Source organism: Crotalus tigris, unplaced genomic scaffold (assembly GCF_016545835.1).
Source record: "Crotalus tigris isolate CLP2741 ecotype Arizona unplaced genomic scaffold, ASM1654583v1 scf7180000018825.4774228, whole genome shotgun sequence".
Taxonomy (NCBI): domain Eukaryota; kingdom Metazoa; phylum Chordata; class Lepidosauria; order Squamata; family Viperidae; genus Crotalus; species Crotalus tigris.
Window position 1 is genome coordinate 1,741,324 of NW_024097215.1, and position 22,663 is coordinate 1,763,986.

The following is a 22,663-nucleotide window of genomic DNA, read 5'->3' on the forward strand; positions in this document are numbered from 1 at the left end:
TCAGCCTGTTGCATTAAACTGGTTATCCATGGAGATGCTCAGTCATCCATTTGGGACAAGCATAATGGGACATCCCCATTATGGCTGTCCCATCCCAAAGACGGTTTTTCAAAAGGCAACTGGATTTTGTTTTTCCTTCAAGACGTTTCACTTCTTGCCCAAGAAGCTTCTTCAATTCAGACTGAATGGTGAAGTATGGAAAGATTTATATTCCTTGCAGCCATCTGGCCGTTAGTACTCTTTCTGGCAGTCATTGAGGCCATTTGGGAATTGACCTATACCTCAGGGTAACCTGAATCAGAGAGCAAATGTGTGTAGAACCTTCTTGGAACCACTGAAAGGACTGGGTTGTAAACAAAAACTAGGTGGTGTCATATCTCTGATTCATTCCAGCAGTTCCAAGAAGGTTCCACACCATTTGCACTATTCAAGTGAGCCTGAGGGCATAGATAAACCTCCAAGAGGCCTCAATGACTCTCAGAAAGAATGCTAACGATCAGATGACTGAAAGAAATAAATCCTCCATTCAGTGTGAACTGACGAAGCTTCTTGAATGAGAAGTGAAACGTCTTGAAGGAAAAAGAAAGTCCAGTTGTCTTTTGAAAAAGAATCTTTGGGACATTAAACAGGTATAGTCTTCTGCCACCTAATAACTACTAATTCCTTGCTGGCCTCACTGGCATCTTATTATTTTGAATACAGGTGAGAAAAAAGTGTTCTGTCCTTCCAGTTAAAATAGATGAGTGCTTGGCAGATGGCTAAATGATTACAAAGTGACTCTATCCAAAGTTCTGGAGAGAAAAAAGATAATATCGCTCTGCCAGACTGCAGGCTTAAAGGGAAAGGGGGTGTTTTGCAAAGCAGTAAGGGGAAGAAGACAGGCAGGCAGTCCAAGATCAAGTGTAAAAATAGCATGTTCTCGGGGCAAACACAGAGAAAATGTAAGGCTACAGAACTGATAGGCAGTAAAGGAGACAACAATGCAAACCCAGGAGATCTAAGGTCAAATGAACAAGCAACATTGTCAAAGCCAAAATAGGAAGGTGCTCTTGTATGACAAGGTCAAACAAACTAGTTTTGAGGGTAAGCAGACTAACAATACTTGTCCTAAGAATAATTCTAAGGAACTTGTTACTCCAGATATTCACTGAAGACAAAGAACTTTTTCCCCCATGTGTTCAGAACAAAAAAGACAGGAAAACATCTTGATAGGTAAAGACTTTGCACCAGTAGAGACAAAGAGATGGACTCTCATTCATTGACTGTATACTTTCATTTTTGTATCTATTGGAGACTACTTTCAAAGGAAAATCCATGTCAAAATAACCAGTCTTCTTTCAGCTCTATGAAAAGTAGTTACCCTAGAAAGAAATTCACTCACTTAGAAGAAACTTAATGCCAACAAAAATGTAGTAAATGAGATCTGGTACATAGCTTTGCAGAGTAACAATTTCCAATCCAAGATACAGGTCAAACAGATTGGTCCCCCTCCTAACCATCCTATCCATACCCCTAAAGATTTTGCTTTCCGTATCCTTCACCCAAAAGCAGCCTGCATTGTGTTATCCAATTATCCTGTATCGTATCTGAAAATATAGTTGATTTTTGTAAACCGATGGGCATGGAATTGCTTCATCAATGGGGCATACAGTATTCATGTATTTTACCCTAAAATCTATTTGATGAATAAGTGGTTGCATATGTTCTGTGGTGACCCAGTGGTTAGAATGCAGTATTGCAGGCTAACTCTGCCCACAGGAGTTCGACCCAGATTGGCTTAAGCCTTCCATGCTTCCGAGATTAGTAAAATGAGGATGCAAACTGTTGGGGGTGATATGCTGACTCTATAAACTGCTTAGAGAGGGCTGTAAGCATTATGAAGTGGTATATAAGTTTATGGCTGTTGCTATTTCTATATATTCTGTTTGCCAAAGGAAGCAAAAAAAGTTGTGCATAAGAACATTCTTCTGCCTACTTTGTTAAAATTGGGTTTGCCTAGAAGAAATATAAAAAATATGAGAGCAGTGGCAAGGGAGAACTTAAAGAAATGTGCATAGTTAAAACAAGAAGAGAAAACTTCAAGAATGTACAGGACTGAACGAATGTGATTAAACCCAAAGAAGAATGACCGTTACAAAGAAGTATGTTGAGATGGTGATCGCATAGGGAGAACAGATGGTGAGCTGATTTTAAAATAAATATATGAAGGAAGAGAAAATAAATCTGAAGGAAAGAGTCAACTGAGAAAGTTGTGGTGGGACAGAGTGAGTGAAACCCTCCAGAAGGAAGAGAAGTTGAAAGAATGGAAGACAATATATGGAGTGGGACATGGGATAGGGGGAAGGAAGGAAGGTCCAAAAGGTATAGAGAGATACAGTGCACAATATCAATATAAACTGGTTTTAGCCACATTACTTTCCCAGTTTTTAATCTCACACTTTTAATCTCTACAGCTTACTATTTCTACCTCCTTCTCTGCATCTGGTGCAACTTGCTTCTCCTAAAAGGGAAAAGCCAGATGGGTATGTATGTATGATGTATGAATAGGCAGCTCTAAAAATTGTTTTGCTTTGGGCATGTGAATAATGTGAGCCATGAAAGTATTTCCTTAGGATCAAAGCCTTCATTACTCAGGTTTCTGTCTTACTTATATTCATCACATACAGATACCTGGGAAAAGAATCAGAGGGAGGGATAAAGAACAAAAGAAAATACATTTGTAAAACTACAACCGTTGCAGAGAAAAGGACCTGGTAAATTCCTTTGAACACAGGAACACCTTTTAAATATCAAACAGGACCATATTCCTATTCTCAAATGGTTATTTTTTTGGCAAAATATTTTTTTAAAAAAAAAATCAAAGCAAAGATTAGCATTTAGTCAACCATCGCCGGTCTAAAAATGCCAAGCAGGTTGAAACCTGGACATTACTGGGATGGGAGATGATAGTAAAAACAGAGACTTGTGATTTAGACTGGGAAGTAAAAAAGAATCCCTGTAGAATGCAATGGCAAACCACCTCTATATTAATTCCAAGAAAATAATGTGAACATGTCCCTGTAGCCATTAGGTGTCAATTTTACTCAAGAGAGAGACTTATTTTTAAAAGCGATCAGTCAACTGAAAGCAATAGTATCACGATTGCCTTAGTAAAATGTCTGTGGAGATTCTCAGTCATCTAGGTCATCGTTGTCTCAACGGTTCTTTTTCAAAAGACAGCTGGACTGTTTTGTCCTTGAGAAAGACATTTTGGAACCAATGAAGCTTCTTGGATGAGAAGCAAAAGGTCTTCCTCAAGGAAAGAACAGTCCAGTTGCCTTTTGAAAAAGCACCTTTGAGACATTGTGTTGGAAATAAAAGAAATAGAAAGACTAACCTGAAACAATTCTTGAGGGCTATCATGCCTTACTGGAGACAGTCTTCCAACCCCTGACAGTATGGATATGTCCAAAAAGTTCCTCATCCCACCGAAAGTCGTTAGATCCTGTTGATCCAAGTAAGATGGCAGTTCTTGGGTCATACTATACTCTGAATGAAAATTCTAAATACTGAATTAGATTTTAGAAATCCATCCCACTTCAGATCTCTTTGCCTAAGACTGAAAATATTTTTTCCACTCATGGGTCTCAAAAAGTTCTTCCTAGTCAGATATATTGAAACGAAAGGGATGGGTTACAAGAATTCCATGAACCAGCATATTAACATGTACATTGGAGTGGGGACTTTCTAATTTTCCCCTTTCCCTTGTTTCAGCAAGGAGGTGATTTCTTTGTGGATTATGGAGAAGCTTGTCACTGGGTCTTTACATGATTGTTTCCTGAATCTTTATCAGTCTGGGAAGTTACTCTTATATCCTACATGCAGGCCTGGAATATTGTTTCTACTGACTATCCTAAAAATTAGCGAGTGTCAGAGCATGCAATCTTATTGCGCTGAGGTAATCCAGGAGTAAATGCAGTACACAGTGGTTTGTAATTTAATGATGGTTTATATTACACTAAATCTACAAATATACACTAGAAATAAGAAACATACACGTGGTGAAACAGCAAACTCCAATATACAGCAATTACAGCAGTCAAACGAATGAGAGAGAAAGACTCCAGCAGGCCTTCCCTTTCATACTCAGACACTTAAAGGCACAGACACAGAGCCTGCTGAGTCATTCCCATTCTTGCATCACCCACCTTACAATACATTACATCATTACATAAGCTGTTTAGCCTTTAAATCATTATCCTGACAGGGAGATGAAACATTTTGGTGAAGGCTAGAATAGAGAGACTATGAGTTCTAGCCTCACCTTAAGCACAAAGTCTTCTGGGTGACCTTGGGCCAGTCAGCATGTCTGAGCTCCAGGAAGGAAACCAGCACAAACCACTTCTAAAATCTTGCTAAGAAAACTGGAAGGACTAATCCAGGTAGTCACCATTTGAGGAAAATAGATTTGATCATGACATTTCATTCAGAGGAGAAGAAGACATTGGTGAAATTATTGTAAGTAGAAAGTGGACAGTTTTTTTTTTCAATTTCCCTGGATTTCTTATACTCTGATCAAATGCCTGAGCAAATTATAAGGAGCAATCCCCCCCCCCAGATGATTAACCAGAGTGGAGAAATATAATACTACAGATTTGTGAAAAGTTGAGTGACATAATACCAGCCACAATACTTCCTGCTGCCTCCAGTTCAAAATAACACCAGTTCAAAAGCATCCATAAGAACAATCCAAATGAAATTCTCAAGTACCCTGGGAATCATTGAGAAAAAGAGAAGCTTCTTTCTTAATGGGGAAAAAAAGTGTTTTTGCAAAACTACAAAGGTGGATTTCATCCCAGCATTCTTTTAAAATGAGCCAAGAGAGAGATTGATTTTGGGTTGATTTTTACATTAATTTTCACCTTCTTACTGTGGATACTGGGATTCTAACCGCCGTGACCTGCATAATTTACTGGCATTTCCCACCCACCCACCCCCATCTCCCCAAAGTGCCGCAACTTCTGAAATAAGGGGTGAACTGTAAGCGATGGTGCAGTTTGATTCCTGAATTAATATATGCTGTCACTCTTGTTCCCCCACCACCAAAATAGATCCAAGATTGCAGAAGCTTTGAACGGTTTTCCTTTCTTCTTCTTTTTAGTGCTCTTCTCTGAGCATGATTAAAAGTGAATGCAAAAATCTCTCCAGCGCGAACAAGAACCAACTACTGCTTTCTTTTTTGGTAATGCTCGAACGGGTCTCCAGCAGAGATCTGAGCAGCCAGCGGTTTGAATTGAGAATCAGCTCCTCTCTCAATGGCATTCGGAGGTGAACCTCCACGTAGGAGTTCAGTGACCCAGTAACTTGCTCTTCCAGGAGCAGACTTTTCAAAGGGAAGCCGGTGATTACGCTGATGGGAATGCAATCAAGGTGGTTTGATTAGCAAGGAGGGGGACGAGAAGTACAAGAAGAGAAATGCTGCCATTCTGAAAAGGAGGCAAACACTCCAGCTCTAATTAAACAAAAGACAACTGTGGAGCAAGAAATGTAGAAGGCATGTTGGGTCCAAATAGTCTGCTGATTGCCAGAGTGTCTGTCCTCAACAGGGATATTTAAACTACCTAGCAAAGAGTGGACTGCTGAGCACCAGATTAGTACTGAACTGGGATTCCTGGGGACTTAGTCTGATTCAACGTAGCCTTGGTACCTGTGGGATTGTAGTAGAAGTTTTTAAAAATGTTTAGCAGTGGTAGAACCAGTGGTGAGATTCAGCCGGTTCGCATCACTTTGGCAGAATCAGTAGCTAATTTTTTATTGCCTGGGCCCAGAATGGACTTCTGGAAGTGGCATCCACACAGAGAACTGGTTGTTCACATATTTGAATCCCACCACTGGGCAGAACATCCATTATAACACGCTTCTTAAGTTCAGTGATGTAACTGCTCTGGTTTCTGGAACTGTGCATTGTCTGTTCCATGCTCACTTCTACCACAACTGCACAGGTACCAAGACCAGATTGAATCAGCTCTCAGGAATCCCAGTTCAGGATTGAGTATCTTGTGGATCTTCGTGCGCCTTCTAAATAATTTTAGAAGGCGTATGAAGACAGAAAAAAAAATAGTCACATTTCATTCAGTTCCTTATGTTTCCCAGTTCAGTCTGTCCCATTTTCAGTTCAGATTGCAAATGTTAAAAAGATTGCATGAAAATTCATACTTGTTGTAGGTGGATACAGACATATTTTTCACAGCAATGTCCCCAATGTGTCTTGGTGTGCATTTCTGGAACACATGTAATTTGCTGCACCGTTTTGTTTTGTTTTTTTGCTAAGCGGCATTGCAAAATTTGAAAAAGAATGACAATCAAAGGTTAGCGGTGTGATTTGTAGATGAGCTCATACACTGAGAACAAAATAAGTTGACATTAAAATGTGAACCAATTGTGTTTCTCCCCTGTCTTGATAATCCATTCCTTTTACTCTTCAGCAGTGAAATGTCATGGCTTATTTGTTTGTTTTAGGGTTTAATCAATAGAAGAATTTCTAACAAGCTAGAAAACAACCGTACAGGATCATTTGAACAGAGAAATCATTTTTTTGGGGGGAGAAGGGGAGGAAACATGTCAGGCACTTAGGATGATAAAACACAAGCTTCCCTTTTCATCCCTTCCCTCTTGTTTTTCCCAATGCAAGACAAATGGGCAAAACACTGGGCAACCCAGATCTAGAAATCTGAAGTATTCATCTCTTAGGAGCTATAATCTTTATCTTCCCCCATAACTGAGATCATCCTACATAAAGTAGAGTCAGTGGATTGGGATAATTAATCCCCGTCTCAGTATAGGATAGATCCAAGGGATGTGAACAGCTTTGACACTGTGGATCAATCAATCAATCAAGAATAGGGTTGGAAGTTATCTTGGAGGTCTTCTAGTCCAACCTCCTGCTCAAGCAGGAGAGCCTATACCAGTGATGGCGAATCTTTTAGAGACCGAGTGCCCAAACTGCAACCCAAAACCCATTTATTTATCACCAGGTGCCAGGTGGGCATGGCCCACTGGATGGGCATGGCTGTGATAGTCATGGCAGACTGGGTGGGTGTGGCCAAGGTGGGTGTGGTCACCTCAATGTTGCTCATGCGGAAGGATGCCTGTGGGGGCCGGGCAGGGTTGGGGGAGATCCAGGGGGTCTCTGACAGGTGAGGCAGTGGGCAGGAGGCTCTTCCTGTGAGGCAAGGTGCCATTGTCACAGGGCAAGGCAAAGCAGGGGCCAGGGAGCAGCAGTTCAGAGAAGCCACCTCTGAGCTGGACAGCCAGCCGACAGCTGAGGAGGCAATGCAATGGGTCGTGCCCGGGAAAAGGAGAGCATGCAAGGCCAGGAGGAATGCAATGGGGGAAGGAAACCAGCCATGCTGAATGCATCCGGCCATGTGGGACCTCGGTGAGTTAGCAGGCGGCTGGTTGAAGAGGGACAGTTGACATCTCCAGGGCATGGCGCGCATGCCCAAAGAGAGGGCTCTGAGTGCCGCCTCAGAGTGCCATAGGTTTGCCACCACTGGCCTATACTATTTCAGACAATTGGCTGTCCAGTCTCTTCTTAAAAACCTCCAGTATGAAACACTCACAACTGCTGAAAGCAAGCCATTCCATTGGTTAATTGTTCTCACTGTTAGGAAGTTTCTCCTTAATTCCAGGTTGCTTCTCTCTTTGATTAGTTTCCATCTCGTTTAGAATTTGGCAATCTAGCCCAATTTACTTCTTACCCCTCACTCAGGCATTTTAGTCTGCCTCATAAGAAAATCCTTCATTTTTTTTCTCTCTAGAAATCACCACCAGGGAAAAGAAGATAGACAACAGGACTTAGCCAGTGATTAAATGACTTTGATCTGCACATTCTGACTCTCTTAGGTGAGACTTCATACATCATTCCCTTGGGGTCATCCATTTGCTAGGTGGGCATTTAAATTCTGCATGTATTTCAGATTTCTTTTGGGAGGGGGCAGGCAGAGAGAGCAAAAGCTGCCAAGTTAGAGTCTTTGCTTCAAGCAGTGAAAGCAAAGGGGTGCCTTTGCCTTGCTGAGAGAAAGCATATCAATTCGGAACAGATGCTACACAAAAGAAGCAAAAGCCAAGAAGCGGACTTAAGAAGAATGGCAAAAATAAGGCAGTACCCAAAATATCTTCAATGTTTTATTCCCGATCACATTTATTCAATTGCTTAGAACAGAAAATATTTTCCCCCCTCCTATCCATCCCAGGCAAAGGAGGTGATTATTTCAGGGAAATGCTCTTGAACGGAACATGAAAATGAGTTAGCAGGAGGGCAAGAGGTGTGGAGAAAATTCTTCTGCATTAGGCAGAATAAGCAAGTTCAACTGCATCAGGATCTCAATCATTTCTTAGTCTTTTTATGTATTGACATGATTTCCTGCACCTTTGGTTCCAAATATGCCATAATTACTAGGGCTTATTACATTGCAGGTTGCAGATCATGCAGCAAAGTAGTGTTAGCTGATTTACACTTTGGAGCTGAGTGGCTTAAGTTCTTTTGTAAAAGAATTTTCCCAGACACACATTTGAACCAGAGCGTCTGTGGAGATTCTCCATCATCCACATCATGGTTGTCCCAAAAGCGCTTTTCCAAAAGGCAACTCGATTTTCTTGCGAATGAAGGCAGATACGTATGTGTTCCAGGATTGCGTTGCAGGATCCAGTCTGGGTTGCTCAACGGGATCAGAGGTTTAGTCTTCCAAGCTTTCAGATTTGTGCTGGAGGGGAAATTCTCTCTAGCAAAGTGTGCCACTAGAGAGAGAAGAGAGAACTTCTCAAGAGAAGTTCCCTGAAGAGGAGCTCCAGTTGGAGTCTGAAAGCTGAGAAGATGAAACTTCTGCTCCTCTTGACCGATCCAAACTGGATATTGGATTTTCTTTGAGAACGTTTCTAAACAGGGAGTGAAAGGATTTATATTCTTTGCAGTCATCTGATCGTTAGCACTCTTGAGGGTTGGTAGAAGGGAAGAAGCTTCTTGGATGAGAAGTGAAACAGATGGTTTTTTTCAAAGAAAAAAAAAAGTCCAGTTGCCTTTTGGAAAAGCACTTTTGGGATTTGAACCAGAGATTTGGACCTCTTGCATTGAAGTACAATTGATTTGTTTATATATTTTCTCTTCCGATCGCTCCTCTGGTTTCCTTTGTTTTTATCCTGCTTCAAAGTAGAAAACCTTAGCTTAGGGCAGCAGTGAGAAAAATTGGGGGAGGCTGGGATCTGGCTGGGTTTTACTTACCTATTTAATTGGTCTCAAGAGTTGCAAGGGATGGGTAGTAACCCAAGATCACAATTTTCAGTTCTGTTCTATGGCAATGAAGGAGCCTATGAAATGTAGCTTTGTCTTCTGGATTGCTTAGGATTCCAGAATTTGCTTATGGACACCTTTTGACTAAGGGCTTAGTAATGAATTGGAATGATCAAGTGATTGGCTTCTAAGAATGTTCTAACTGCCTGCTGAGTTTGTACAATGTCTTGGTTTAATGAGGAGCTATAGCTATGAGGTGGGCAGGGAAACATCTGGAGACCAGATGGTAGAAATCTGAAAATGAATATGATCAAGCATAGCTTGGAGCACCTTGAGTGTGATACTGTGGCCCTAAGGGAAGAGAAAAGCTGTTTGATCTCTACGTTGTCCACAGAAACTAGCCCAAGGGAGCTTTTCCAGTTGATTGGGACTGGAAAAATTGGAAGGCCTCCATGTGTCTCAACAGCAAACCGTGAAGGTGTTATTATTGTTGTTTTCTCAGATAAACTCATTCATATTTACAGGGAGATTGAAGAAAGTGCAGATGTAGAGAAAAGGGCAGTGCTTCTTTATGTCCAATTTTATTAAACCAGTTTATGTCTGTTAACCTTATAGATGTTGACAGAGTGCTTAGGCAAGCTAATTCTTCATTAGACCAAGGTCCCTTTTGACTAATAATGCTGGGATGGATTTGTGAGGGAGATTTTTGTAGGACAGAGACTAGAAGAGCTAGGGGAAGGAGTCAAATGAGACAATACTTAAGAGTTGTTAAGTAGCCACAAGTGAATTAAGTCCAACCTTCCTTGAATGCCATTGACCCTGATCTATCTCTAACCAGATGCTAATTGTTAGTTGAGATGATTAATGTCAGGCACAAAAAACCTGGTCCACACTTGCAGGTTCAAATTAACTGATTTCTTGCTAAAAGCCTCATTTACTTGCCTATTAATTTCATATGAAATTTCAGGATACAATAGTACTAATTGTCTTTAATTGGGTTGTCTTTGAAAATGTTCTGGCTGCGTTCTCATAACACCAAGTCAAGGGGAGTTAGCAAGATGTGTACACATCAAAACCTATTTAACACCAGAGAAAGAGGAAAGTTTATGGAGATTCTCGGTCATCTAGATCAGGGTTGTCTGAATGACTCTCTAAAACAGACATGTCAAACTCGCGATGTCACATGACGTCGCGCAACGTATCGGAGCGTTTTCGCCATTGCCAGCAATGGGGTGGACACGGCTCCAGTATGATGAAACCGGCCCGCAGGCCAGCAGTTTAACACCCCTGCTCTAAAAGAATGTAAAAGACCAGCTGTCTGCAAGGAATATAAATCCTTCCATTCCCCACCATCCAGTCAGAGCTGAAGAAGCTTCTTCAATAAGAAGCAAAACATCTTCAAAGAAAAACAAGAAAGTCCAGTTGCCTCCTGAAAAAGCACCATTGGGACATAGATAAAGGGGTTAATTTTAACCCTGTGAACCAAAGCACTATTGAACAACCACTAGGCCTAATGTATTGACCCAAATTGCCCCTAGCCAGGTTTAAAAACTTCAACAAAAGACACAGAGTGCCTTGAGTGGCCCCTGGCGGGTTACTCCCTCAACCCAACCCACCTCTAAGAGTTGTTGTCCTGGGGAAAATAGAAGGAGGGATCATTAGGTACAACACCTTGAAATTATACAATAAAGGCAGGACATCTATTAAATAACTACCATGAACCTACAATATGCCTCTGGGACATCCAGATGAATCTATTCATCCTTTGTGGCATAAATTTCAGTTTTTTTGTTCCATGAAAGGAGCACTTTAACTTAGATCTATTTCCCCTTTCTCTTTCACTGAAACATATCTACTTTATTCTCACCTCTTTCAGTTCATTCATCAATACGCACTTTTCACCATTTCACCCTGCTAAATTCCATGACACAACGTGCTATATTTGAGTTATGATCAGATGGGCCCATAAATGACTTCCAATGTGTTTCAGGGCTTTGGTCAATTGAGGCAATTGCATAAGGTTTTTAGATTAGAGAAAGTGGGTTACCAGCCTTAGCTCCATCTGTAGCACATGCAACATTCCCTGTTAAATAGCCTGGCTCATAGTTCCCTTCGTCCGGTTAGATCCCACAGGCTGGGCCTCCTTCAGGTCCCGTCGGCCAAGCAGTGCCATTTGGCGGGGCCACGGGGGAGGGATTTCTCTGTGATGGTGCCCACGTCTTGGAATCAGGTCCCCCCCGGAGATTAGGACCGTTCCCACCCTGTTGGTTTTCCTCAAACTGCTTAAGACCTGGCTTTTCCGGCAGGCCTGGGGTTTATAAAATCTGACCCCTGGATGAATGTTATTGTATTGTTTGTTTTGTTATGTTATGTTGTGTTTTTATTGTTAATCGCCCGAAGTCCTGTGGGAGTGAGGCAGTCTATAAATTTTAATAAATAAATAAACAAACTGTGAGGATAGTTCTAGTCAGTTTGCACTCACTTGCCTTTAAAGGCAAGAGCCAAGTCAGTCCCTGTCACAGTTGCTGGTGAAAAGTCCGTATATCTGCTGTGAAGACCATGGCCATTAAGCCCTGGAGCCCAACAGATACTCTCCATGAAAGCCTTCACCATCAAATTGGTGGCTGAATTTCCAGATGTTGGAGGAGTTGCAAAATAATTGCTTCAACCCTGGAGGAGTTTTCGACATTGTTTTGCATGGAAGGCTTGGTTTCTTGGTAGAAAGAATCTGGCTATAGACTGACCTTTGTAGAAGTGAAACTGTCTTTTTTATTTATTTATTTTGCATGGGACAATGAGCAGATTTCATTGCTTTCTTCTAGACCTCTTCCTGCCATTCCAACTTAAACCCTGAAAGGAACTTTATGATTAACCTCAGATGCACCACTGAATTGCAGTCCCTCCCCTCATTCTATTAGGTTGTCTGGTTCTTTCAGCAAAAATATAGCTTCAGAGCTGGCTTTTTTGTAGGAGTGCATGAAGGCATGTATCCAATTCACAAATGCTCAGCGGCTAGAACGGTATAGGAAGCAACTGGCAATCAGCATGTTTTCCTTGGGAGGGATTACCATTTGTAGCCCCTAATATAAAGAGAACGCAAAGGAATTCTAAGAAGTCTTCTATATGCTGCAACTGTATGATTTATTATTTGGTTATTGCCTCTAAAGAGGGAAATAAGACCTCGTTGTCAACTCTGATTTATATTCTCTCATTTTGCAATTTCAGAGAGTAAGTCAGGGGGGTATTGCTGGCAGCTAGGTATGGATTTTGCCCAATGAGATATAATTGTATTTGTATTCAAAGTTTCAGTTTTAGTCTCTTGCCTTTCTTCCCTCACTGTAGCTTTGTTTTTTTCACTGATTTGTTGAAGCTCGGCGAGAACAGAATGCATAAGATATGCAAGGCTGAGTGTCACAGTCGTCCCCACTGTGATAATTATATTGTGATTTTTCATGATACACTAGCTGGCAAAAATTGCTGCCTCCAGTGCCTAGATGAGCTTTCCTAGGATGAGCTGGTGGTGGCCCCAGCAGCTGATGGCACAACATAACTCTCCAATTTAGTATAGTAATAGATGGTTTGGAACTTTTGGGTTATTTCCCAGATTACCAAGAATGATACCATGTTGGGGTCATCCCTACAGCTGTCCCACAGACCAAAGATTTCTTTTCATTGCTTTTCATCTGCCATATTAAGTTTAGGTTGAATCAGTTTGAGGTATAAGAGTTCTCCCATGTCATGAAGGGGAAAGATTTTCATTTAAAAACTACATTCCCATCATCTGCAATACACAATACCAATTTTAATAGCATGCCAGGCCACTTTGTATCCTGACTTGGGATGCTTCTCTCCACCCTTTGCAAAAGAGATTGTAGTGGAACAAAAGCTTTCTGCTCTTTGTTGTCATTGTTCTTGCTGTCAACTTTTAAAGATTAACTAGATGTTATGTGAAAGCTGGACCATAAGAAAGGCTGAGCTCCAAAGAATTGAAGCCTTTGAACTATGGTGCTGGAGAAGACTCCTGCGAGTCTCCTGGACTGCAAGATGATCAAACCAGTCAGTCCTAGAGGGGATCAACCCTGACTGCTCTTTAGAAGGCCAGATCCTGAAGTTGAAACTCAAGTACTTTGGCCACCTAATGAGAAGGAAAGACTCACTGGAGCCTAATGCTGGGAAAGATTGAGGGCAAGAGAAGAAGGGACGACAGAGAATGAGGTGGCTGGATGGAGTCACTGAAGCAGTAGGTGTGAGCTTAAATGGACTCCAGAAGATGGTAGAGGACAGGAAGACCTGGAGGAACGTTGTCCATGGGGTCGCGATGGGTCGGACACGACTTCACAACTAACAACAACAAGATGTTATGTAAAGCTTTGCTTGCTTTTTCCAGTACTGGCATCTATCATTCCTCTTCCCAAACATTCCTCTGTATAACCCCATTTCTTTTTAGCAAAAATTCAAGGAGATTCAGGATTTCCTACTACAGCATAGGAGATACATTCTGTAGGAAATTTCTCCCTTTTTCCTTCTGACTTAGCCAGGTAGGCCTCTAACGGTAATAAAAAAAATAGCTTCCCTGAATTATTATGAATCATTTTGTCAGGAATAGAGTGTAACTAGTATTTCAGGTAATTTTCCAATCAATTTCCATGACAGACCACATGGTTTATCTAACACCATGAAGCTGTTGCTCTTGACTGCGCTGACAGCTGGTGCCCTTAAAATCTAAACTTTGTGTCCTGATGGAACTCATACTTCCTCAGATTAAATAGCTGGAAATCTTGTTTCCCCCCCCCCCCCCATGTTTTAACTGTTAATTTTACAGCCAGCACACTTTCCCATTTTCTTCTCTTTTTATACCCTGCAATCCTTTGATTTGATTGGGATGGAGCTGGGGTAACTGAATAGAGGTGGCTGGATGCCCTTCCTGACATCTACACAGAGTTTACAGCAGTTATTTTCTCTTTGCGCCCTGATAGAGAAACATCTATCACTGCCTAGGATTGAACTCTCAACCTTCTGAATGGGAGGTGAGCATCTTCACCTCTAGGCCACCACACTGCTCTGGCATACCTTCCCATTACCAGGCTAAGTTTTAATCTTTTGAAGAAGATAAACATGTATTCTGGGCCTGGTTTGAAGAGCAGGTTCTGTCTGACACAAAAGAAATTGCATTCTTTAGGGCAGTGTCATCCAAGTTGGCAACTTTTAAGATGCATGAGCATCAATTCCCAGAATTCATCAGCCAGCACTCAGGCTGGTGATTTCTGGAAGTCAAAGTCCACATATCTTAAAATTCCCAAGTTGGCAAAGCACTGCTTTAGGGCAAGAGCAAGGAACTGGAATCCCTTAAAGATGACCCAGTGCTAATAGAATACAATTATTCATAACACCAACTGTTTAGCTGCCTTTTTTTTATTAATGATTACATCTAGATTGCCAACGAGGATACCATTCAAGACCTAGCCTTCGTTCTCTGGCTTGATTCAAAAAAACCGTCAGAGCAAGGAGGTGAGCTGGTATCATGTTTTCTTTACCAACTGTGGTGTCTGTACACGGGAACTGAATGAACAAGCAGAGAAAACCAACATTCTGTACTCATTATGAATTGTTAATAGCCTGTTTACAACTGAAGCTGTCACAGAAAACAAGAGAGTCTGCTAAGTCAATAATTTATTTCAAGCCATGGAATTAATTAGGGAGACAGTTAAATAAGTGTGGGAAAGTAAGAATATGTTAGCTTTTTGTAATCCCGGCTATGTTTTACAGCTAGGTTGGCTAGAGGAGCAAAGAAGTATAAAACAGAGAAATGGGGAATGGGGAAAGAGAGACTGAGGAATGAAGCAAGCCAAATGCAAGTAATCCAGGATCAATTTTCCTGATCTAGCTTGATTTTCTCTTAAACCTTTTAAAAGCAAGCTTTGAAAACTCTGCATGCGATTGGCGCAAGCAACATCTAGTCAATGAAGCATTTCATTTGTTCCTTGGCACTGCTTTCCTGATCAAAACTCTCCTCTCTTGCAACCTGGAGTTAACCCCATTGGAGAAAATACAAGTACTAATTTTTGATTCTGTCTTGGTATTCAGTACGGGTGAACTCCATTTTTCCACAATTAATCTTGGATTCAAACAGAAGCCATCCAAGATCTTCAAAGGAGGGGAAAATGCCCCTACCTCTGAAACTCACAATTTTGTTGTTTGAGCCAATCCAAGAGTTTTGTAGGTAGGAAAGAGGGGAGCAAATGTCACACACACACACACACACACACACACACACACACACACACACAAAGTCTCTTTGGGACATGCAATGTGACATAGTACCATGTGGAAAAGGGGTAGAGCTTCCATCATGATACACAATGCTGCTCTCATCCTTTCCATGAAAACCTTCAATCCTGTGTAGACCTTTGGAGGCAAGTTTAATTGTTCTGATTAATTGTTCTCACTATCAGTAAATTTCTTAGTTCTAGGTTGGGTCTCTCCTTAATTAGTTTCCATCCATTGCTTTTTGTTCTGTCCTCAGGTGCTTTGGAGAATAGATTGACCCTGTCTTCTTTGTGGCAGCCCCTTAAATATTTTTCTTGTTTGATCTCAGTAGTAATAATATAGTGGTAGAAATCTACAATTAATTCACAGTCTAAGACAGGTGGGAGTCTAATAGTTCAAGTCCTAACCAACCTAGAGTAGTGTCTGAGAAATCTGAAAATCTGAAAAGGTAGACAGTTCTAGGTGGATGTCTTATTATTGTTACAGTATATTTTTTATTATTCCAAAACAGCCAAGCAGTGTAGTAAGCTATAGTAGATGGATGGGTAATTGAGTAGTTATAAGCGATTCTGTGAAAAGGTGTGTTTTTTCACCCTGGTATAAAAACTTTTTTAAAAAGATATTTAGGAGGTTAGTATGCAGTACTGCAGGCTAACTCACTGCTCACTACAGGAGTTCGATTCTCACCGGCATAAGATTAATTCAGCCTTCCATCCTTCCGAGGTTAGTAAAATAAAGACCCAGGTTGTTGGGGCCAATAGGCAGACTCTGCAAACTGCTTAAAGAAGGCTGTAAAGCACTATGAAGCAGTATATAAGTCTAAGTGCTATTGCTATTGCCCATTCCTTTTCTTTCTGTTCTATTCATTTTTTTCCCCTACAAAGAAAAGGGGAACAAACTGTGTTACTTTTATCTCTAGATCAGTGGTTCTCAACCTGTGGGTCGGGACCCCATTTGGGGTCGAACGACCATTTCACGGGGGTCGCCAAACCACGCTGTCCGCCATTTTTTTCCCTTTTCCCTAGCTTTCCTACTCCCTCTTATTGGTGGCCACACCCACTTGGCCACACCCCTGGGGGTCACCACAACACGGGGAACTGTATTATGGGATCACGGCATTAGAAAGGTTGAGAACCACTGCTCTAGATAATGTCAAGTAAATGCCTCAGGCCACTGCTGTATGCATTTTTTTTCTTCAATATTACAAATACCCTAACTAATTACCTAATATTTTTTTTTCCAGGCAATTTCACATGATTACAAACCTCCTGGATGGAGTAAATAAGTGAAATGAGAGCTAAATATGCTAAAATTTGTTGCACGTTGTGTTTAAATACAGTCAGCCTGTGTACACTATTAACCCTCCATAGGGGATGAAGACTGGAGAAATCCCATCAAATATAGATTATTACAGTCCCGAGCTTGAGATTCTATGGCTTTTCTCTAGCTTTAAGCCAATAACAAATGGTGATGTAGAAATAAACCCTTTCTCAATGGGTAACAGAAAATGGGGAAGAATTATATTGCAATAAACTACAGTCCGATTCCTTTGTGGTGTTATCTGCGAGAGTTAAAGGATCAAATATTTACACAGAAATTCTCAGAAGCGTGCAGGAGAGGGATAATGGTACCTATTGCTTCATCTATTCTGGATGTACACTAAATATTAGAGAATGCACCTGGCTAGGTTTCACACTGAGCAAGTAGAGAGCGCATGCATGCACACACACACAATAAATATCAGAAGTTAGTTTAGATCATGATTCTATTAGAGTGGGATTGCCTCTGTTAGAATAAATGTTCTGGGATCGGTAGTATCCAAGACTTATCATGTAGCAATCACGGTCAGTTTTGACAGAATTATCCTCATCTAGCCTAATAGGGGAATTAAGGCTATCAAAAGAGATAAGAACATAGTGCAACACTATGGTTTTCTACACTATAAGCCTATGTTCAGATTTTGTCAGTTTCCACTGAATATACCTAGAAGCAGACAATGGGAGAGGTTTCTATCCTGTGGAATTTTTTTGCCAATGAGAATTGATAGTAAGAGAAGAGAAGCCCCAACATTTGATGCAGAGGTTAATAATTAAAGAACAGAAGCAGTTCCCTCCAGATTAGAAGGGCTGGCCAATGTCACCACCGAAATGCCCAAACCTTCTATAAGTGGTGCTTATATATAAGGAACGGTTGCTAGAATTGGGTATGTCTAGTTTAACGAAGAGAAGGACAAGGGGGGACATGATAGCAGTATTCCAATATCTCAGGGGCTGCCATAAAGAAGAGGGAATCAAGCTATTTTCCAAAGCACCTGAAGGCAGGACAAGAAGCAACTGGGTGGAAACTAATCAAGGAGAGAAGCAACCTAGAACTAAGGAGAAACTTCCTGACAGTGAGAACAATTAATCAGTGGAACAGCTTGCCTCCAGAAGCAGTAAATGCTCCAACACTGGAAGTTTTTAAGAAGAGACTGGACAGCCATTTGTCCGAAATGGTGTAGGGTTTCCTGCCTGAGCAGGGGGTTGGACTAGATAACCTCCAAGGTCCCTTCCAACTTTACTACTACTATTATTATTATTTCCAATGTGTCATCTTAAGTTCTCCATTACCCACCCTATTCAAAAGTTGCCAAAAATGTCTGTGATTGGTGAACAGACATTTGCAATAGATGAATAAATATTCCTATGGCAAACGTTTCAGAATTCTTATTCAAAAAGTCACTCATCAATATCTACTCCATATTATTTTAGGAACACATTTCTGCTTCAGGTACCCAGGCTGAGAGCAATTCACATAGATTTTTTTTTTTTTTTTGACGCAACCTCTTTTCCAAAGCACCAGAAGGCAAGACAAGAAGCAATGCATGGAAAATGGTCAAGGAGAGAAGCAACCTAGAACCACAGTAAGGAGGAATGAACAGTAAGGAGAACAATTCACCAATGGAAAAGCTTGTCTTCAGAAGCTGTGGGTGCTTCATCACTAGAGATTTTCTAAGAAAATATTGGACAGTCCTTTGTCTGAAATGGTAGAGCAGGGGGTTGGACTAGAAGACCTCCAAGATCCCTTCCAACTCTGTTATTCTGTTAGAAATCAAAAGAACCCTGCTAATATAAACCAAAGTCTTATTTATTCTGCCATCTGAATTCTAATAGATGCTTTTAAAAAGAGAGGGGCTGGATGTGGCTTACATATTACTCACTTTGATACTTGTCTTGGAAAGTTCAACTTTTCCAGATGACAACAGTGCCATTAATACATCATACATCATCGTAGAAATGGAAAAATACTCTAAAGGGTGCTAAAATATTCTAAAGGGTGCCTCTTAACTGTTAAGAGGCTTTTCACTTTCTTTTGGAGTTCTTCTCCCCCCTTGAGAAAATTCTTGGATCAACATACGATGCAGCAATCATTGGAAGTCGCTGGGAAACTAGGTTTAAAAAAAGAAACCTACCAATGAGGTGCAGTCCCTTGAAGTCTGCTCAATATGCATGTTGAGCAACCCATGATCAGAAGGATATATAATCTCACACAACTGACATTTTGGATCATGTAATGTCTGACACAAGACAGCGCGTGAAGGCTTTGGCAGAGAGTATTCTCTCCAATACATGTTCGCTTGGAAAAGAATATCCAGGTAAAGTTCCTTTTTTTAATCCTTTAAGCCCTTTGAAGAATTCTTTATATAAATACAAGAGAGGAGAAGCAAATGAACATGTGAAAGAAAAGGGGATCTGGAGAAACTGAAAGTATCGGCATTCCAAACCACGTCTGTCAAAAATGTCCACATGCATGTTCAGCTTTTTAGTGCACAGTCCGTGCTTGGGTATCAGTAGTGGGTTGTCAAAACCAATTGTTATAGAGACGGATGACCAATTTGTCCTGTGCAAACCTTTACACCAGTGTTTCTCAACCTTGACAATTTTAAGGCATGTGGACTTCAACTCCCAGAATTCCACAGCCAGCAATGCTGGCTGTGGAATTCTGGGAGTTGAAGTCCACATGCCTTAAAATTGTCAAGGTTGAGAAACACTGCTTTACACAAACTGCTTATAATCTGCAAAGAGGCTGATTTACACCGCTCATAAAATTTTAACTCTTTGCTGCTGACAAGATTGGGCAACAGAGAAATAATTTCTCCTTAGACCCCCAAAATTGGGCAGGAATAATTGCATAGCATTTTCGCCACTGTCACATAATTATCTACTCAATCCAAAGAACATGGGGATAGGAGCTTAGGAGAACTCAGTCCAGGACAACTCGCTATTTAGGACAAACGTACCATAGAGCAAATCACCATGGGATAATTCAATCATTTCATTCAGTTATGTTTGTTATTGGTGACTACATTTACAGTGTGTATTTTTGGATTGACTTTATTTTATTATTATTGGCCATGGTTCCATCAAAATTAATTTGACTTTTGTATTATTATTTTTTTCATTTTTTTATTTTATTTTATTTTTAACCAACAAAACAAAACAAAACAAACCAGAGATCTTTTTGTTGGGTATTTTAAACAGAAAATATAGTAAAGAAATATGTTACTTAATTTTACATATAATAACGGCGGCAAGAATAGCATATGCATAGTGCTGGAAAAATGAGAATATACCATCAGAGGAAGAAGTGATAAGAAAAATCCTGGACTATGCTGAGATGGACGAATTAACAAAAGAGATAAAAGAAAAGGAAGACACAGAGTACTATATAACATGGAACAAGTGGTATGACTGGTTGGAGACTAGAAATAATAGAGGAGAATAAATATGGAAAGGTCAAAATTGAAAATATGTGTATAATAATGTATAATAATAATAATATGAATTATTCTTAGTAAGAAGTAGAACATGAAGGAAGAAAAATGTAAATAAGAAATAACAGGGCAATAAGGACAAATATTCTAAAGAAGAATAAGGGAGGAAATGTAAATAATAGATTACCGTTATGTATTATTTTTTTAATTGTCCCGCGGCGAGTTGGCCGTGGTGAATTGCCCCATTCTGTGGGACGATGATCCTTCTGTCTTTTCTGCCTAACCACAAAGTACAGAGGAACAGCAGTTCTAATAAAAATGCTAAACATATTCAGAGTGATTTATTACTCTTGATATTGGTACTGGATATTCTGTCCTATTATGAATGCTTTATTGGTCTTTTTTTATCAGTTCCTGAAAGTTTATGATGTTGCTTTTATCTGTTGTGTAAGCTACCACAAACCTTGCAGATAAGGCAGGGCCGTCATTTTTTTTTTTTAACTGTTGCTCTGACATTGTTAATAATTTAATCCTTCATTGAGTAGATGTGTGAATATTACAGAAGTGAAGGAGTCTGCTGGCATTTATATGAGAGTAAAGTGATGTTACTAAAAAGATTGGTGTGAAGACACCCTACTTCTGCTAGGGCAGGGCGAATAATTCATGGGAGAAATAACTCGGCGCCACCATTTTGCAGTTTCTAGAGCTCTCAAGATTTTACAATGAAATTTGGCTCAAAAATGTGTGTTAAGTGAAGTTATTCAGGCAAGCTTTATTTTCTAGAGACTTTGTTTTGGGTTACATTCCTTTTCCTTGTCTGTTGTTATTTATTCAGGCTTGGATAAATTGCTATTTTCACCTAGCAATTGAGTATGTGTGAGTCCGAAACCTGAAACAGGACACAGTCTGCATTAAGAAAAGCGCTAGATTTCCTGTCCTAAATAGCCCCCTTCCTTCCAAATGGAGAATTCACTAGACATATTAACAGAACAAAATTAGACTGACTAAGACACAGTGTAGGTTATCTAATCCTAGAGTGGTCAGAAAGTACATTGGTCTCTTGATGGAGACTTAAATGGAGTCTGGTGACATTATTTTAGATTAACCACAGTTCATTAAAAGGTATCAGCTTTCATGAGGCATGCCTATATGTCACCATTGCTCCTGCATTGTTTGCTAATCAGCTTCTGAATGCAATTCAAGGTGATGATTATTACCCAACTATCTTTGTATGGTATAGGGCCTGACTATATGAGTTATCTCTTACCTCCAATATTTCTGCTTACCCAGTATTTTCCAGCAGAGCGGGTTCACTCCAGGTCCCCTGCATTAAATGTTGTCATGTTCCAGGACCAAGGAAATATATCTTCTCTGTCACAACTCCCATCTTCTGGAACAGCATCCCACTATAGATATAGATAGCAATCTTCTGTCCTAGAATTCCAGAAAGCCCTTAAAATGTCAGGCGTAAAGAATCAGGACCACACATTATGTTCCACTTAAGTTGATTTATTGCTCATTTATACACAAGAATCTAGTTAACTAACAACATCAAATTTTTGCTAGATAAGATTAACAGAATTCAAGGTAGGGACTGGACTTGGAATGCTTGTGGCAACATAATGACTCCTTGCTGATTCCTCTCTTGACTCCACTCCCAGTTCTGCCTGTCCTTCTTCTACATCAAATCATTTAACTATTGCAAGACCCAACTACTTTTACATTTTATTTTAAGAGTTAACATAACACATTATCAAAATTGCTTGTTGCCTGATTTAGGTAACACCCCGTCTGATTTTCTATTCCTGAATTTTACTGTCAGCTCTTAGTTATTTTCATCAAAAGAGAGAAAAAGGAACCAGTACAAATGAAATTTAACACACAATCTTATTTTCTGGATCACAGTGCCTGTTTCTTGAAGACTATGTTTTTATGCTCACATTATGTGGATAAACTACAAATTTATATAGCAGTTCATGGCTCATTCCTCCAATAATAAGCATTTTATACATGTATATCACCGACTAAAAGCACACTCTGTTTATTTTCTTTCTAACTCTTTTACTTGACACTTTCATCTTCCTGCAACATGTGGTATACAATGTCTCAGCAATACAACTGTCAAAACTGTCAAAAAGATTAACAATAGGTATTTGAAAAGAAAACAATAGGTAGTTAAGGAGCTGTTCCCAAAATCTGATTTATGGAGGTCTGTATGACAGCCCCATAATTTTGTTGAGAAAACACTAGATGTTCCAATAAAATCCAAATAAAGGATGTTCTGATAAACAACTTGATCTTTACAAATGTTATATTGCTGTTACTTTCTTAAAGATGGTCAAGTGACTAAAGGAAGCTTGTGAAGCAACTGACTT

The 22,663-nt window shown here is 40.1% G+C and overlaps 1 long non-coding RNA gene across 1 annotated transcript; it reads left to right on the forward strand.

Annotated features, from left to right (window-relative positions):
* The first annotated feature begins 4,283 nt into the window (after window positions 1-4,283).
* On the forward strand, window positions 4,284-16,948 carry LOC120314025. Its single transcript, XR_005558317.1, has 4 exons — window positions 4,284-4,497; window positions 7,800-7,884; window positions 14,701-14,776; window positions 16,779-16,948. It is a non-coding gene; the product is annotated as an uncharacterized LOC120314025 (long non-coding RNA).
* Window positions 16,949-22,663: the final 5,715 nt, after the last annotated feature.